The sequence below is a fragment of the Helianthus annuus genome, chromosome 16 (assembly GCF_002127325.2).
Source record: "Helianthus annuus cultivar XRQ/B chromosome 16, HanXRQr2.0-SUNRISE, whole genome shotgun sequence".
NCBI classification, from domain to species: domain Eukaryota; kingdom Viridiplantae; phylum Streptophyta; class Magnoliopsida; order Asterales; family Asteraceae; genus Helianthus; species Helianthus annuus.
Window position 1 is genome coordinate 62,499,720 of NC_035448.2, and position 4,640 is coordinate 62,504,359.

At 34.9% G+C, this 4,640-nt stretch overlaps 1 non-coding gene across 1 annotated transcript; it reads left to right on the top strand.

Annotated features, from left to right (window-relative positions):
* The first annotated feature begins 711 nt into the window (after nucleotides 1–711).
* LOC118488694 lies at nucleotides 712–818 on the top strand. Its single transcript, XR_004885238.1, has one exon. It is a non-coding gene; the product is annotated as a small nucleolar RNA R71 (small nucleolar RNA).
* Nucleotides 819–4,640: the final 3,822 nt, after the last annotated feature.

The window sequence follows — 4,640 nt, forward strand, 5'->3', positions numbered from 1 at the left end:
GGAGAATTTTTGGGCTAGTTGACGTATTTGTTTTTCGATGTTTTGAATACTAGCTTGTTGATTTCTAAAATTTGATTCTAATTGTAGAAACCTCTCCGAGTTTTTCTTTTCATTGTCGGAGATGAGGCGAGATATAGTATCTTCAAGCCTTTCTCGTCCACCTTGTTGTTGAGGGAAATTTTGTGACTCATTTCTTGGTTGTTGAAAGTTTGTTCGTTGGTTTATGTTTTGTTGGTTACTACCATTGGCGGGTTCTCTCCAACCAAGGTTAGGGTGATTTCGCCATCCTTGGTTGTAGGTGCCCATTGGAGGACCCGACGGCCTAAGTCTATTATCAATGTAGTTTACCGATTCTTGTTGATCATCTTTTTCTTTCATACAACTCCAATTTTCATGTGGCCCACCACACCCTTCACAAGCCATAACCGAGACCGTTTTTGTCATTTTCAATTTTTTTATTTTTGAAGAAAGGGCCTCGATTTGGGCTTGTAAAGAAGTGCTTTCATCAACCTTATGGGCGCGCGCGGGGCAATGGATTTATTGCCTCGGGGAGTGTGCCACTGAAAATTGGTTTGAGCAATTTCCTCAATTTGATTATATATTTCATGCGGGCGTCGATTACCTAAAAGTCCCCTGGAGCTAGAGTCCAGTGTTTGTCTTGTGTGTGGCAACAACCTATTATAGAAAGTGGACACTTGTTGCCATATCGCAAGGCCGTGATGTGGACACTTTCGCAATAGCTCCTTGAACCTTTCCCAAGTTTCGTATAAGGATTCCCCGTCCTCTTGTGAATATGTATTAATTTCAGTCATTAATTTAGCCGTTTTAGCGGGAGGGAAATACTTATATAGAAATTTTTGGGCTAGTTCATCCCAGGTGTTTACCGATCCAGCAAAAAAAATAATTTTGTTTATTTTTTTTGAAAATTTTTTTCCATGCATAAAAACTAGCGAAATTTTTATAAAATTTTGTAAAAAAAAATTGGTATGTTTTTTTAGGCTTTTTCAGTTAGTTTTTTGGTTTTCTCATTTAAACTAGTTTTCTCATGATCCATCCCCTGTATATATATATATATATATATATATATATATATATATATATATATAGGGGATGGATCATGAGAAAACTAGTTTTAATGAGAACGCATCAAAGTGGGTGAGAACGATTCTCAGCCACAAGATCTTGGTGGTTTGTGGCTGAGATTGATGCGGTGACATTTTTATAAATAATATGGGGCTTGGAACTAACAAGAGGGGTAAATTTCGAAGATCCAAATAAAGGTGCACATGCTAATCACATGCCATTTTCCCCCATCATATTTAAATGACAATAATTTTTTTATACGTGATTATTTTTCGAAAAAAAATACACCATAAAACTCAGCGTTTTTTAACTTTCCAACGAGTATACTATTGATATACTTTTCGAAAAAAAATTAACTGGGTTTTATGGCGTTTTTCTGAACTGGGTGTTTTATGGCGTTTTAGACTAGGTGTTTCATGGCGTTTTCGGAACTAGGAGTTTTTATGGCATTTTAACTAGGTATTTTCATGGCGTTTTTCCGAACTGAGTGTTTTATGGCGTTTTCAACTGAGTTTTTTCATGGTGTTTTTCCGAACTGTGTTTTATGGCGTTTTTAACTGGGTATTTTCATGGCGTTTTTTTAAATTGGGTGTTTTTATTGCGTTTTATTTGAACACCCAGTTCATGTGAGTGGGTTTTTTGACAATATTACCCTTTAGTGTAATTTAGCATCAATGCCACATGTCACCACCAAAATCGTTCTCAACGTTCTCACACTTTTCACCGTTCTCACACTTTTCACCGTTCTCTCTAAATCCTTCTCCTATATATATATATATATATATATATAGGAGAAGGATCCATTAGGAACCACCCTTTATTGCGAGAACTAATGTGAAAACAACCAAAAAGTACCTAAAAATATCTAAAAAACACCCAAAAAAATGTTTTTACTCTTTTTTTTGGAAAAAATTGCTATATTTCGTCAATAATAAAAAAATTCAAAAAAAAAAAAAAATTCGAGTAACAGTTATCCATGCACATGTGCATTTGTATCGTTTATTTGACAAATTCCGTAATTAATTACAAATATCGTAATTAATTACAAATATCAGACAATTGCACTTTCATTTACACTACCATTCATAATACACTACTTTTTACGTTAACAATAATAGAAATGCATATGTGCATCTATATGTATGAACAGGTTATAACATTAACAACACTAGAAATGCAAATGTGCATCTACATATATGAACATGTTATAACGTGTTTTAGTACACCAATTTGAATACACATTCTCTTTCATCTACCACACCATCCATACTACACTACCATTACCTCCTACCATCCGTAATACAATACCTTTGCTTTATATTTCACTTTATTATATATACATTAACACCCTTTATACCATCCAAACAACATATTATATCATAAAGTGACAAATATAATCAAACCGTCAACCACTAGATATAACTAACCAAAACACATGTATATGGGCCTATTTCATCATTTAAAATCACAAACTTTTTGTACCAAAACATCTTATTTCATGTTGATACATATAGATGCACATGTGCATTTCTAATATAGGTAATGTAAAAAGTAGTGTATTACATATGGTAGTGTAAATGAAAGTGCATTTTTCTACTACTGGTAATATATTATGGAACTTGCCCAAGAAATGATACATATGCACATGTGCATCCATACTGTTACTCGAAAAAAAACGTTTTTTTTGTAACAAAATATAGCGATTTTTATTAGAAAAAAGTTAAAAAAAAATTGTGGGTTTTTTTGGATTTTTTAGGTATTTTTTAGTGTTCACATTATTTTTCGCGGTTCTCGCAATAAGGATGGTTCTCAAATGAACCTTACCCTATATATATACATATATATATATACATATATATATATATGTGTGTGTGTGTGTGTGTCACATCTCGTAAATTCATGTCCAATATAATATCGACACGTGTCATGAGCTTTAAACGTGTAATAGATTACTTATGAAGGACTAAAGTTGACAAACGGAGAATGTACGTGTATAAAAGGATTCAAAGTGTCAACATCGGATGATTATACCTCTCAACAACCCTACACGATGTTTATACCCTTAAACGAATGATTTATGAATCATCCGAAGCCAATTGTGGAAGAAAGTAAAAGATTACAAAACACAAGCGTTAAAAGTGTCAACATGTTTAATTTATACCTCTGAGTGAGCTTTTAGCGAACCCGAAGCTTTGTAACGATTGATTATGCTCTCTAGAATAAGTGATAAAAATTTCACAAGGTTTCGATAACGTATGAGAAAGATATGCTAACATTCGTATATGAGGGGTTTAAAGCGTCAACGTTGAAATTTAAGGCTTTTCGGGTGATCATAAAACTCACCAGGGACTTAACGAAGTTGGTTTATGCCTTGGGGTCCTTAAAAGTCAAATTGGAGGGTTAAAAGTGCAAAATAATATGTGACAACTCGTATTTGAAAACTCTCTTTGTACTTTGATGTAACCGGTGTGAACGTTACGTGATTATGTGAACCTTGATGATTAAATGAATGTTATGATGTTACGTGTTTATGTGTAATGCATGTATGTATGTAATATGATCACACGAAACGAGTTTGATCGCACAACACAACCCAATCGCACAAGCCCAAGTTGGGCCATGCACCTCTTCTTCGTCACATCTCTCTCGGCCCACACTTGCATTCGAATCCCAAGGGAAGCCCGTGAGGGGTTTGGCCCATTCCCTTGTTGCGCATAACACTATGGGGAGAAGGTGTATTCCTCATAATTCGCAAACACTTAACACACACAAAACCCTAAGCTCTCTCCTTCATCTCTTGGAAACTCGACGGCAGCCCCACTCGAAGTCTTTTCCATCAATCCAACCAATTCATTCGGGCATCACGGTTAGTGTTACACTATTATTTGTGTATTAGTCGATGTTGTGATTGCTATGAATGAACATGATAGTTAGGGTTATTCAAATGCGTGATGGTTAATTCTTGAAGTTGTTAAGTAATGTATATTTGATTGGTTTTTCTGAATGATTGAACCGAACCTATGTGATGATTGTGGAATTTGTTTTGGTCTAGAATTAGGGTTTATATGATGATGTTTATATGAATTGGACTTGCGTAATCTTGATTTAGAATCGAGGAGACGTAATTGTAGGACCGGTTTTGACTCCGAAACGATTGCGAAACGTACGTATAACGTGCGGAATCCGTACAGGAACGCGACCTAACACACGTGACGTAATATAAACGTGATTCTATTAATCAAATCTGAAAACGTACAAGAACCTGAATCACGATGTCACTTTCTCTCTCTAGCTCTAGAAAGCTCCAAATGACAAATGTAGCAAAAAGTTCTAAACTAAACATAAGCTCCCTATTTATAGTCCAAGGCATTTAATGAGGTTTCTCATTAATTACAATTATGCCACCTTGCCTTTTTGACTAACTATTATTAATATAACAATATAAATCTCGTTTTCTTCGGTTTCTGCTATAGACTAGATTGACGGAGGCGATAGACAGATAATGCACTAACAGACTCCCCCTTGGATATTGCCGTAGTCAATGCGTAGTCAAGCTC